This window comes from Littorina saxatilis, linkage group LG6, assembly GCF_037325665.1.
Source record: "Littorina saxatilis isolate snail1 linkage group LG6, US_GU_Lsax_2.0, whole genome shotgun sequence".
NCBI lineage: Eukaryota > Metazoa > Mollusca > Gastropoda > Littorinimorpha > Littorinidae > Littorina > Littorina saxatilis.
In genome coordinates, this window is record NC_090250.1 from 27,263,950 (window position 1) to 27,278,591 (window position 14,642).

Consider the following 14,642-nt stretch of genomic DNA (forward strand, 5'->3'; position numbering starts at 1 on the left):
TCACTGAGGCCCTCCAGCTCTCGGCATCGGATGACTCCTTTGCTGGTGTTCAGGCCTCTGTGAGGACTGACCTTGACCGGTCTATCAACAAATTTCTGACCATTCAGACGGAGAAGACCATCTGATGCCTTTTTTGAAGGACATTCAACCAGTAGAGAACCATTACGAAGTCTCTTAATGTTGTCTATCGTTGATGATACTCCTGCAATAACCTTCTGTATCGCAAAAGGCGAAAGTTTGGAGATGGGCTGTGCCTCATCTGCTGTCTCAACAACAATGAAACGGGGCCAGGCCTCGCTGATGTTCTTTGTTGCTCTGACTCGGACTTCATCGTCAGAGTCAGAGTCAACGCAGTATCTTCGTTTGTTTCCGTTTCGGGTGCTTGAAAAAAAAGAAGAAAAAGAAGAGGTGGCCATGTTTGGGGCCTTTATCTTCGTCGCATCTGATCCCCACCCACCACGGAGCCCAACAAGGGGACGCTTAGGTGGAGCGGTTATCCAACTCCAGAGCGCCAAGGATACAGATGGATATACGCAGCGATAAGAGGAAACATATGGTATCAATCTGTAATAGGAGATTTAACTCTTTCCAAGCGGAAACGGGTTAGGTAACAACTTGGCATAATGTTCGTCAACTCTTTCCAAGCGGAAACGGATTAGGTAACAACTTGGCATAGTGTTTGTCCCGACTACCGCCGCCCCCTCCTACCGCCGCTTGCTCCTTTAGCCAAAGGTCCGATGCAATATGCTCAAGACATATACCCAGACTTGACCAGCCGATTGATTGAAGCGGGTAAGCCTTTTTCAACCTCCTGTCTTAGATAAAGACTGGGCCAAAATGATGTGTTGGCGCTACAAAGTCGCAACTAAGTAAACCCCTCAATCATCAGGTCACCAGCCCAAACCGGTACAGGTCGCAGCGCACGGCAAACACGCTGGGTCTTAAGAAGACCACAGAGAAATAAGGATGTGGAAAAGAAGACTTTTGGGAAGTGAAATAAAGGTGACGGATCCAGTCAGGTAGAAATAAGACAAGAAAGGAATCAGAAAACTGCAGGGAATAGTAGGGAGAGTTTTTTGGAAGGAAATATAGGTGAAAGGACTGGTAAGGCAGAAATAAGACAAAAGAAGAGAAGTAAAGGGGTGGGGTAGCTTAGTGGAAACACTCCCGCCGCGTGAAGGCGACCCCATGGGAGCCGGTTGAGAGGGCCACTTTCTTTCTTTATTTGGTGTTTAACGTCGTTTTCAACCGTTCAAGGTTATATCGCGACAGGAGAGGGCCACTAGGCCCTTAGATACACCATTATGTGATAATTGCCTAGTTGAGAGGGCCAATAGGCCCTCAGATACACCAGCAAGTAGTTTTTTGTTTGTTTATTTGCTTTACGCCCAGCCGACCACGAAGGGCCATATCAGGGCGGTGCTGCTTTGACATATAACGTGCGCCACACACAAGACAGAAGTCGCAGCACAGGCTTCATGTCTCACCCAGTCACATTATTCTGACACCGGACCAACCAGTCCTAGCACTAACCCCATAATGCCAGACGCCAGGCGGAGCAGCCACTAGATTGCCAATTTTAAAGTCTTAGGTATGACCCGGCCGGGGTTCGAACCCACGACCTCCCGATCACGGGGCCGACGCCTTACCACTAGGCCAACCGTGCCGGTCCCAGCAAGTAGTGGGATTACTATCCTTGGTTACAGCAATATGTGGTGCCAATTTTGTTTGTTTGTTTGTTTGTTTGCTTAACGCCCAGCCGACCACGAAGGGCCATATGTTTTATGATTATTAAAATAATGTTTGTTACAGCTAATAAATTATTATCATAAACAAATAGCACTGGTACTCACAAATTGTTTTAACAGCGCTGTTCACACTTATGTTGTACTTTGTAGTCATATGGCATTTTACATAGTATATTCAACGTCAAAATTCCACATTGGTCACATGTAAAAAAAATTAAATAAAATTATTTTTTTAAAGTCGGGCAGTTACACGACACTTATCATAAAACCTGTGTATTGAACAATTACCCAGAAATGGTATACAGTTTTGGCCTTTGTCATTGCTTCTTACTCAGTGTCACAGTGAAATGCAGTTTTTAAAGCAAGTAAATTAAACAGCAGTGCGTACATAATTAGATATGTTGTAAATTTAGATAATTAAAGTACAGAATAGAGGTTATCTGGAAAGGTAACTTGCGTTTAGACAGTGAATGCTCATTGAGGGGGGTTGGGTGGGGATGGGTTAAATGCCGTTGGTATCAGAGAGAAAGAGAGATAGGGGAGTCTGATAAAGAATGGGTCTGCAAGAACAATGGTTATGGGCGATGTGATATATGGCTATGCACTGATCAAGGCGGGAAATGGGCTCCGCATCTCTGGGACTGCATTGCAAGGCTGATATGGTTTCAGTCTACAGTGGTTCTAAGAGTAAAACATACACATTAATTAAAGTGTATTTCGTTTTTCAGAATAACATGGATGAAAACGCAGAATGGTCGGGTTGTGATGAAGACCTGCTACTGGTTATGGATGAAAACATAGATTGGATGGATTGCGAAGGAGAACAACCACGTCTTGATCGGGGCTGTGAGTACAAATCTATCATGAACTTACACACGTGTGTGTGTGTGTGTGTGTGTGCATGTGTGTGTGTGGTGTGTGTGTGTGTGTGTGTGTGCGTGTGGGTGTTTGTGCGTGTGGGTGTTTGTGCGAGTGTGTGTGAGTGTTTTAGTATGTGTGTGTTTTAGTGTGTGTGTTTTGGACTGTTTGTGTGTGTGTGTGTGTGTGAGACAGAGAGAGAGAGAGAGAGAGAGAGAGAGAGAGAGAGAGAGAGAGAGAGAGAGGGAGAGACAAACAGACAGACAGAGAGAGACAGAGAGAGAGTGTTGATTTCATATGACAGTAGTGAAAGTAATGTGTAGAGAATTGCATAATCAAATAAAAGGGGGTAAAACATGACACATATGAATGAAAAATAGCAAACATGTGCACTAACCATGACTTATTGGTGTGTGTGTGCACGTGGAGATCAAGACTTGACAGAGGTTGTCAATGCTAGCAGACAACAAGAAAGCTTGCATCAAGTTGCCATGAATATCCATAACAAACGACTAGATTGCTGGAAGTCAATGGCATGGAACGACAACAAGTATACGGGGATGGCAATTGCTTTTTTCAGGGCAGCAAGCTTATACCTTGCCACTCGCGATCACTGTACTCTAAGGCAGGCACTGTGTGGCCACATGAAAAAAACCGTTCTTTTCTACCTGGAATTTTTCAGCAACTGCCATTCAGCAAACCAGGCTAGAAAAGCAATATCTTCCATGAAAACACCTGAGGTTTGGAATACCATTGCAAATGACGTAGTGCCATTGGCACTTGCACATTTTACTGGAAGGCGGGTGAAAATTTTCACCAGTAAAAAGCAGCAGCCTATTGTGTGCATAACACCATCAATGCCCTCCGTGACCTGCAGCGCCTTCCAGCCAATCTACATGGCATTGCTGGCTGCCACTGGCATGGCGGAACATTATGATGGGTGTCTGGCAACCAAAACACATATCTATTCCATGTTTGGTTCCTCCGAGTGCACTGAGCGTTCTCAGAGCACTTCGGATTCTCCATTTGTAGTCGATGAAAGAACATCACCATCGACCAGCACATCTCGTGATGACAACGCTTCCCAGTCAAACACCACATCCCTTGATGACAACGCTTCCCAGTCAAACACCACATCCCTTGATGACAACGCTTCCCAGTCAAACACCACATCCCTTGATGACAACGCTTCCCAGTCAAACACCAGATCCCTTGATGACAACACTACCCAGTCAAACACCACATCCCTTGATGACAACGCTTCCCAGTCAAACACCACATCCCTTGATGACAACACTACCCAGTCAAACACCACATCCCTTGATGACAACGCTTCCCAGTCAAACACCAGATCCCTTGATGACAACACTACCCAGTCAAACGCCACATCTCGTGATGACAACGCTTCCCAGTCAAACACCACATCCCTTGATGACAACGCTTCCCAGTCAAACACCACATCCCTTGATGACAACACTACCCAGTCAAACACCACATCCCTTGATGACAACGCTTCCCAGTCAAACACCACATCCCTTGATGACAACGCTTCCCAGTCAAACACCACATCCCTTGATGACAACGCTTCCCAGTCAAACACCACATCCCGTGAGGGAACCCCTCCTCCATATTCAACATCCACATTGTACAAGTTGGTTGGTTTTTGGGGTTTAATGTCTCTTCAGCAGATGCTAGCTGCTATTCGAGACCGATGCAGTTATTTTCTTTTCCCTTCATATGGCAAGTTCTACGTTTCAGACTATTTACATTCAAATCTATCACTGTAAAAGAAGGTTCTAAAAATTATTAGTTTTCACTTCTGGTACTTTAAATCTTGTAAAAAATCTTGATCTCTTTTAAAAAGTTAAAAATCTTGTCCGGGGGAACATCCCGGAATAAAACCTTCAGTGTTTCCGCATTGTAGTGTTTGTCTCGAAATTCTTGAACGTCTACACATTTTGTGAGAACATGTTCTAATGTCCATGGTTCGTCACATCCAAAACAGTATGGTGGATCTTCACCTTTCAGCAGATACGAATGTGTAATGTGACTGTGCCCAATGTGTAAGCGACAGAGAACTGTCTCTTCTTTCCTGTTGAGGCGACATTGGGGTAGGCTGTCCGACAGCTGGGGGACGATCTTATGAAGTTTATTTTCTTCACATTCGTCCCATTCACTCTGCCATAGGTACTTTATGTACATGTTGGTGCGAGTTCTGAAATCTGAATGCTTTGTGTGTTTGTCAGTGATGAGTCTTTCTCTGGCTTCTTTAGCAGCTTGATCAGCTGCAGAGTTGCCTCTAATTCCAACATGGGATGGCACCCATGCAAACACAATCCTTTTGCCTTCTTCAATCAGAGATGCATGTAGCTCTTGGATTTCGACCAACAGTGGGTGATCTAGCTGAGTTCTCTTCACGGCGGTAAGAGCCGATAGGGAATCCGACAGAATCAGGAAGTCTTTCTTTTTTGACTGATATACCTGTTTCAGAGCTAGCTGTAAAGCTTTCAACTCTGCAGAAAATACAGAACTGTCATCCGGAAGACGGGCCGAAAAGGCCCTATCGAGTTTAGGACCAGTGACAGAAGCTGATGCCACTTTACTTTCAGCTTTGGACCCATCAGTGTATATTCGTTGATGGGAAGGAAACTCGGTACAGAACTGGCTAAAACACTGTTTAAAAATCAAATCATTTGTCTCTGACTTCTTTAACCTTGTCAGATCGAGTCGAACAACTGGATCTGGCAATGTCCATGGAGGTGTTTCTGTCCATCGATTTTCACTAACATGATCGAGTTTTATCTTTGATTCGGCCAGATGTGACTGAATCCGAGAAGACAGAGGTGCTCGATCATTTGGGTGACTTTCAAAAAATTCAGAGCATTGTGGTTGAAATACGCATTGGTAGGCTGGATTTGTAGGCATAGCTTTCAGTTTCAACACATAATTTAGGGTGAGTTTCAGGCGTCGCAGCCTCAGAGAGGGTTCTTTGGCCTCAAAATATAAGGACTGTACTGGAGACGTCCTGAAAGCTCCCAGACAAAGACGTATACCCTGGTGGTGTATTGTGTCTAATAGCCTTAGGTTGGATTTTGCGGCTCCACCATAGACGACACAACCATAGTCCAACTTGGATCGGATTAAAGCACGGTAAAGTCTGAGTAGGACTGTGCGGTCAGCACCCCAGTCCGTATGAGAAACCACTTTCAATACATCCAGAGCTTTCAGACATGATGTTCTCAGATACTGGATATGTTTAAGGAATGTTAGTCGACGGTCAAAGGTCAGTCCTAGGAATTTAAATTCTTCAACAACCTTGACAGGATTACCATTCAGGACCAGAGAGGGTTCTGGCATGGCTCCCCTTTGTTTGCAAAGATGCATACAGACAGTTTTGCTGGTGGAAAATTTGAAACCGTTCTCTGTTACCCATTTTTGCACCTTGTCTATACATAATTGAAGCTGCCTTTCCACTCTATGTAGGGATTTGCCACGCACACAAAGTGCAAAGTCATCAACAAACAAGGATGACTCGGATCCTTTCAGTACTGCCTTTACTATGTTATTGATTTTGATGTTGAACAACATGGGTGATAGAATGCTTCCTTGAGGAACACCCATCTCTTGTTGACAGAACTCTGATAGGTTGGGACCGACCCGTACTGTAAAAAATCGATTACTTAGAAATCCTTCCACAAAAACAGGGAGACGTCCACGAAAACCCATTTCATGCAAATCAGCTAAAATACCGTGTTTCCAGGTCGTGTCGTAAGCCTTCTCGAGATCAAAAAATATAGCTAGTACATGTTCAGATCTCGCAAAGGCCTCTCGAACGAAGGTCTCAAAACGTACCAAATGATCAGTGGTGCTGTGTCCCTTTCGGAAGCCACATTGCACATCACTTAAGAGGTTTTGTTTTTCTAGGTACCACACCATCCTAGCGTTGACCAATCGCTCCATGGTTTTACACAGACAGCTGGTCAAGGCTATCGGACGGTAGTTGCTGGGGTTTGTATGATCTTTACCTGGTTTTGGAATGGGGACAATCATCGCTTCTTGCCATGAAGGTGGAAAGGATCCACTCTCCCATATGTGGTTAAAAACCTTCAGCAAGACCAGAAGACAACTTTCTGGTAGGTGTGTGAGGAACTGATAATGTATTCCGTCCAGCCCCGTTGCTGAGTTGTTGCATTTTTGTAAGGCTTGTTTGAGTTCAGTTATACTGAACAACTTGTTGTAGTTCTCCTCATTCTGAGATGAGAAGTTTATGGGTTTACGTTCTTGGGTGGCTTTGATTTTTTGAAAATCTGTGCAGTAATTTTCTGTTGATGAGTTTTTTTCCATTGTTGAAGCCAGAACGTTTGCTACTTCATTCTTTTGGGTTATAAGGGATCCATTTACCACAAGGTGGTTAATTGATGCAGATCCTTTTTTCCCTTTGATTTTACGAATAGCATTCCAAACTTTACTTGATGATACCTTAGAGTTTAAGTTTGAGCAAAAAGACCTCCAGGATGTTCTTTTAGAATGTTTTATGACAGTGCGACTCTTAGCGCGAAATCTGAAGAAAGTCAACTTCTTGCTAAGGGTCGGGCATCTGTAGAACCTGTGTAGACTTCTCTTTCGCTCAGATCGGGCTTCTTGGCATTCTTTATTAAACCATGGCACTTTAATGCGGTTGTTTGAAGATGTTTTTGGGATGTACTCAGTGGCAATGTCTTGTAGAGTGTTTGTAAAAATAGATGATGGGTCGTCACTTCCATCAAAGACAGTGTCTTCTGTGAGTTGGACAGAACATTCGGCAGTAAAAGACAGCCAGTTTGCCTTGTTCAGGTTCCATCTCTGGGGGGAAGCTTCTTCCAATCCATCTATTTGAGACATCAAGATAGGGAAATGATCGCTACCACATGTGTCATCATAGACTTTAAATTCAAAGTCTAGAACAAGAGAGGTGTCGCAAATAACTAGATCTAGTATGGACTTGCATCCTGTTGCTGGATGGAGATATGTTGGTACTCCATCGTTTAAAACGCATAGATTACGATTGTCTAAAAAATCTTCTAGAATTCGTCCTCTCGTACTTAGAGAGTTGCTGCCCCATAAAGGGGAATGAGCGTTAAAATCTCCCATTAAAACAAAGGGAGCTGGAAGCTGATCAATAAGATTTTCAAGATCGTGCTTCGTGTAACATTTTGATGGTGACAGATATACACTGCAGAGAGTGATGGTTTTATCTAATGTCACTCGTGCTGCGACGGCTTGAATGTTTGTACATAGGTTGATCTCACTACAAAGTACACTTTTCTTAATCAAAAGAGCAACTCCCCCAGACGTGTTATTGTCTGAATGGTTTCTAAAAACATTGTATCCAGATACATTAAAATCTTTGTTTGGTTTCAGCATTGTTTCCTGTAATGCTGTAGCAACAGGTTGAAATTTGTGTAAAAGTAGACATAATTCTTCATAGTTAGCTTGGGCCCCTCTACAATTCCATTGAATAAAATTGGCTATGTTTGTTTAGTTTTAAGAAGTTTCTGCCTCCATACCCTCTTCGTCGGATAAACTCCCAAAATGATTGTATAGTGTGATGGGATTTTTCTCCATTTTTGGGGTGCGAGGCGATCTTTGGGGCAGAGTAACTTTTCCCTTGTCCGGAGGTGTTCGTGGTGTGGATTGAGTAAGGTCCACTACCTCCACTACCTCGACGGCCCCCTTCCTGTGAGTTGCCCTGTGAACGGGCTTCTGGGTTGGGGTGGTGAAGCGAACCTCACCAGGAGACCCCATAGGGTCCTCAATTGGGGTGGTGAAGCGAACCTCACCAGGAGCCCCCACAGGGTCTCCAGTTGGGGCGGTGAAGCAAACCTCACCAGGAGACCCCATAGAGTCTCCAGTGGGGATAGCCCCACCTGTGCTTTCATCTGTCTGTGTACAAATACTTTTGTTTCTTGTGAGCTCTGTCCTTTTCAACATGGACGGGCCTGCCTGGACACCCACAGACCTATATGAAATACTGGTCTGGGTGGGTGTTGACTTTGTTGCAGGTCTTTGACTGACTGCTGCCGCAAAACTTTTCTGGAAGGAAAAAACATTCGTTTTTTCAACCTCCTTCCTGGCGTCTGAGAAAGACATCTTTTTCTCCGTTTTTGTTTTTTGAATGGCCTGTTCAAACTTGTATTTTGGACATTCTCTGGAGGACGGGGAATGGTTTCCCTTACAGTTTGTGCAGGTGGGTGGTGATGTGCAGGGACCTTCGTGAGGATCTCCGCCACACCTCTCGCACACTGCCTTCTGTTTACATCCAGCCTTTGAATGTCCAAATCTTTGGCATTGGAAACATCTCATTGGTGATGGAATATACAAAGTCACTCTTATTTGAACAAATCCCACTTTTATTTTCTCAGGGATGGTTGGGGTACAAAAAGTGACGAAAAGGGTGTTGGTGGGTACTCTGATATCGCCCTTCCTGATCAACACCCGGTACACATCAATGACACCTTGATCCTTTAGACCTTCTTTTATTTCAGCCTCACTGAGGCCCTCCAGCTCTCGGCATCGGATGACTCCTTTGCTGGTGTTCAGGCCTCTGTGAGGACTGACCTTGACCGGTCTATCAACAAATTTCTGACCATTCAGACGGAGAAGACCATCTGATGCCTTTTTTGAAGGACATTCAATCAGTAGAGAACCATTACGAAGCCTCTTAATGTTGTCTATCGTTGATGATACTCCTGCAATAACCTTCTGTATCGCAAAAGGCGAAAGTTTGGAGATGGGCTGTGCCTCATCTGCTGTCTCAACAACAATGAAACGGGGCCAGGCCTCGCTGATGTTGTTCTTTGTTGCTCTGACTCGGACTTCATCGTCAGAGTCAGAGTCAACGCAGTATCTTCGTTTGTTTCCGTTTCGGGTGCTTGAAAAAAAAGAAGAAAAAGAAGAGGTGGCCATGTTTGAGGCCTTTATCTTCGTCGCATCTGATCCCCACCCACCACGGAGCCCAACAAGGGGACGCTTAGGTGGAGCGGTTATCCAACTCCAGAGCGCCAAGGATACAGATGGATATACGCAGCGATAAGAGGAAACATATGGTATCAATCTGTAATAGGAGATTTAACTCTTTCCAAGCGGAAACGGGTTAGGTAACAACTTGGCATAATGTTCGTCAACTCTTTCCAAGCAGAAACGGGTTAGGTAACAACTTGGCATAGTGTTTGTCCCGACTACCGCCGCCCCCTCCTACCGCCGCTTGCTCCTTTAGCCAAAGGTCCGATGCAATATGCTCAAGACATATACCCAGACTTGACCAGCCGATTGATTGAAGCGGGTAAGCCTTTTTCAACCTCCTGTCTTAGATAAAGACTGGGCCAAAATGATGTGTTGGCGCTACAAAGTCGCAACTAAGTAAACCCCTCAATCATCAGGTCACCAGCCCAAACCGGTACAGGTCGCAGCGCACGGCAAACACGCTGGGTCTTAAGAAGACCACAGAGAAATAAGGATGTGGAAAAGAAGACTTTTGGGAAGTGAAATAAAGGTGACGGATCCAGTCAGGTAGAAATAAGACAAGAAAGGAATCAGAAAACTGCAGGGAATAGTAGGGAGAGTTTTTTGGAGGGAAATATAGGTGAAAGGACTGGTAAGGCAGAAATAAGACAAAAGAAGAGAAGTAAAGGAGTGGGGTAGCTTAGTGGAAACACTCCCGCCGCGAGAAGGCGACCCCATGGGAGCAGCAAAGGCAATGAAGAATGTTGAAACCTCAAATTAGTACAGAGCAGCAGAGGGACATTTTTGAGGCGTTTTATGGTCTCAAAGACTACAAGCGCCAAAAGCGTACAACTTATTATTTATTTTCAGATATGGTGTCCCAGCCACCAACGCATTGTGAGATCAACAGTGTGATGGAACAACTGCAACAACTCCAGAAAACAACAGCAAAAGACTTTGCGTTCACACAGGTATGCCTGCAAGACGGCGATATTCGACAGGCCATTGACGAACCCCCAACAGAGAAAACAACACACTCAGAATGTACAACACCTCATCAAACGAATGTCCGGCATTAAGAAGAAGGCTAGCCAAGACTATGTACAAATTAAAGAACTGAAACTCACCATTCGACGCCTTTCTACTACCTGTACACTAGTACCTCCAGCAACATCTTCACCCTCACCAGCCACTGCTACAACCAAACAATTAAAGTCGTTCACTTTTGTTTTGAGTGTATTATTTTATTTTCTATCTTTCTTACCCACCCCCAAAGAACCTCCATTCAATCGAATAGTTGCTCATAACTAAGCGAAGGAGGAGCTCTTTACATAGGTATATTGCGATATTTGGCGAAAAGTTCGCTTGAATCAAAATTTAATTGGGGTAATCTGTATGAAAGTAAAAAAGACTCAATTCATTTGTTTTGCAGATGCAGTTCATGAGCGCTACCAGACTCCAAAGGATACATTTAACTCCTACCTTGGGGACTGGCTGAGCACCTGGAGGGACAGGCTGTCAGGGGAAAAAAAATAACAGGGTTGGGGGGCAGCAAAAAGATTCTTCATAACCATTTTGTTAAATCTTTTTTTGGTTCTTGTAGAAAACCTAATGTAATGTTTAGTTTCCATTTATTCTAGGTCAACAGAAGTTATTAATGGTCAGTTCTTTTTGCGTGTGTGAAAGAATCTTGTTCTGCTAGTTTGCTTTTCTTTGTTCGTTTGTTAATTTTTTAGATCTGTCTTGTATGGTTGATTCATATGTATGCCTGGCTTGTTTTACAGAAGAAAATAGCAGACAGATCAAAACAAAATAAAACAGTGAGCGAGAGTACTTTTTGGATTTTGTGCTTTGTTGACTGAATTTGAATAGTGTATATTTGTTCCTTGGATCTTTTTTCTTCTTTTTTTCTACTTTTCACAAAACCCTTCCAAACTGAGCTGTCTTTACCTTTTGATTCAGAATACCGTCATTGCTGTATGTGTGAGATCGAAAGGATTAATTTTAAAAGGCCAATTGGCCACACTAGATCTTTGTTTTACTGTCACATATCAGCCTATAGTTTTTAACAAGTGAATAAAATTATTATGCATCTCACTTCATCACATTATAAATCTACCAGTCTGATTTAATCAGCCTTACAATTTCTAATTCATTTTGAACAAAACAGCATACTTGAATTCCAGGACTGCATGTAAGAAAAGATGCTGTTCTCACTTGTAAAAGACCGCACTGATATGTAACAGTGAATCTGATATAATTCCCAGGCTGGAGCTAACTTGGCTCCCAAGCATAAGCCACCTTAACCCCAACCAGGCTGCCAAGCAGTGCCAAGGGTATGCCAACCAGGCTGCCAAGCAACGGAAACAGTTGCCACGGCTGCGGTGGATCAGTTCTTTACACGATTCGGGTGCCCTTTGGAGGTATGCACTGACCAGGGAGCGAATTTCATGAGTAAGCTTGTCTGTCAACTGTGTGAACTTCTGGAGGTGGCCAAGACTTGAACCACGCCCTATCACCCGAGTGCCAATGGCCAGGTAGAACGCTTGAATCGCACTCTTCTACAGATGATCAGGTGTACGCTTCGCTCGGGGCAGGGTAGTTGAGATGAGAAGCTACAGTTGCTCATGTCTGCCGTCAGGAGCACAGTGAACCGGTCCACGGGGTTTACCCCAAACCGACTTATGCTGGGACGGGAGACGCGCCAGCCTTTGCAGTTGATGACGGGTGTTGAAGTGACAACCGACACTACCCATGGTTTCGTGAGACACCTGGAGGAAGATGCTCATGAGGCGCACGCCAGCGCCCGACAAAACCTGAAGGAAGAACAGAGAAGGCGGAAAGAAACGTATGACCTTCGGCAGATGGCAACGAAGTATGAGGTAGGAGACGCAGTTTTGTTGACTAACTCTGCTACAGCGATTGGCCAGAGCCGGAAGCTGTCTCCCTTGTGGGTGGGTCCACTTCTTGTGACAAAGGTTTTATCGCTTATCCTTTTTCAGGTAGCCAGTGTACGGAGGGAATGGGTCGTACATCACGACAGACTCCGGAGGTGTTTTGACTCCCCTTTGCCATTGTGGCTGAGAAAACGACGCCACAATCTAGGTATAGACGGAGAGTTCCAGGACCTGGATACTGAAGACGAGCTGCTGGTTACACCACTGACATCTGTTCCTATTTTCTGTCATTGCAGGCGGCCGGATGACGGTTCCTTCATGATTATGTGTGAAGAGTGCAATGAATGGTTTTACGGTTCGTGTGTAGGGGTCACCCCACAGAGAGCGGAAGCCATTGAATTGTATCGTTGCCCTGATTGTGCAAAATAGAGGGGGTCCCTTATTCGTTTTTTTTTTGTTTTGACAGTATGGATCAGGGCAGACGGGACAGAGGCCCCCCTGACAAGACGTCACGTCGACGAGGGCGTCGAGAGCGTGGAGAAGATAGCGGAGGGAGGGGGATGGACCTCCTGGTGCCCATTATCCAGGGAGAAGGTGGCTCTATGCTCAAAGGGACCCCCGGGACCGGGAGGACTCCCCAGAGCATCAACGGGAAAGTAGGGTCAGCCGGAGGGAGGAGGATGGACCCCCTGGTGCCGGTCATCAGGGAAGAATGCGAGATCATTCTCAAAGGGACCCCCAGAACCGGGAGGACTCCCCAAAGAAATCAAGAGAGTACAGGGCAGCCAAAGAGGAGGCCTTATCAGGAGAGGTCCCGGTAAGGGGATGGGGTACTATGCCCACGGTGAGACCGCCCCCTGGTTTTGAGCCGATGAGGCCCTGCATCTTGCCTGCCTGCGATGCCCGGGTGAGTGATGTAAGGGCCCACGTGCTACGGGAACACTTTCCGGAGGGATGGTTTCTTTGGAGCGCTCAGGATGTGACGATCGCCTTAACGCTAGTGGCAACCGCCATGGCGCAACAGTCCACCTTGGAAGCGCTCTGGGAAACTTCAGGTGCAGAACGACTACTCATCCAGGAGGAGCTGCGGCAGGAGGACGAGGATTTCTGTTGGCGTTTGGGCGATCATCTCGGGATACGTCTACCGAGTCATCTAACGCTTGCCCCGCCGAACACCCTGGTAGCGCTCGCACACTGGGCGGTGCTTATCCGGGTGTTGTACACGGCAGGAGTGCGGGTACAGAGGGAGTTCCGGGAGATGTCGCCGGGAGGTCGATCGAACACCTCGTCTCTCATACACTATGGGCACAGCTGGGAGGACGGCCAATGTAGGAAGAGGCCCCGACATGTAGGGGAGGAACCGCAAAGGAGAAAACATTCCTCAGACTGGTCCCCCACCAGGGCGGAGGCATTCAAGGAACGTTGGAGCCCCAGGCAGGACGCGGGAGCGCGACACCGTGAGAGGTCTTCCAATCACAGTAACCAAGACCAAGCACCCAGGACGGAAGACCGCAGGGATGACCTCTCCCTGACGCAGCGCTCCGCTGGGCCACCACGTCTTACGAGCTCCTGGCAGGATGCAGGGTTGCGACGCCAGGACCAAGCACCCAGGACGGAAGACCGCAGGGATGACCTCTCCCTGACGCAGCACTCCGCTGGGCCACCACGTCTTACGAGCTCCTGGCAGGACGCAGGGTTGCGACGCCGGGAGCGGTCTCCAAAGAGCCAAGGAATGAAAGAGAGGCACACAGGCGAGGACAAAGGGAGAGGCCGGAAGCGCAGACATGTGGAAACTTTTTGGAGAACTGAAGTCAGGAACCCCATAGGTTCTGATCCTGGCTCGGGGATTTCCCAAAAAGAATCTGCAGCTCCCCCTCAGCCTGGGTGGGTCCCAGCAGAGATCTGGGCAAGGATGACACTAGGTGATCGGAGGAGGTGGCGGCGAACCCATAACGTGCTGAACTACTGTGGCGCACGTGTGGAGAGCGGCGCCACCAATATTCCGCAAGACGTCTCGGGACGGCCAGGAGTCGATGAGTTTCGGGAGAACATATAAGAACCACCTAGTCCTTCGCACTTGTTGCAAGGACTGGAGCTGGAAGACCCGTGTGCTCTCTCAGTTCCCCCGATGGCCGTCCCACTCTCCACTCAAGAGGCC

At 46.3% G+C, this 14,642-nt stretch overlaps 1 long non-coding RNA gene across 1 annotated transcript; it reads left to right on the plus strand.

Annotated features, from left to right (window-relative positions):
* The first annotated feature begins 2,338 nt into the window (after window positions 1–2,338).
* LOC138968152 (uncharacterized) lies at window positions 2,339–11,529 on the plus strand. Its single transcript, XR_011456089.1, has 3 exons — window positions 2,339–2,594; window positions 10,458–10,558; window positions 11,020–11,529. It is a non-coding gene; the product is annotated as an uncharacterized lncRNA (long non-coding RNA).
* Window positions 11,530–14,642: the final 3,113 nt, after the last annotated feature.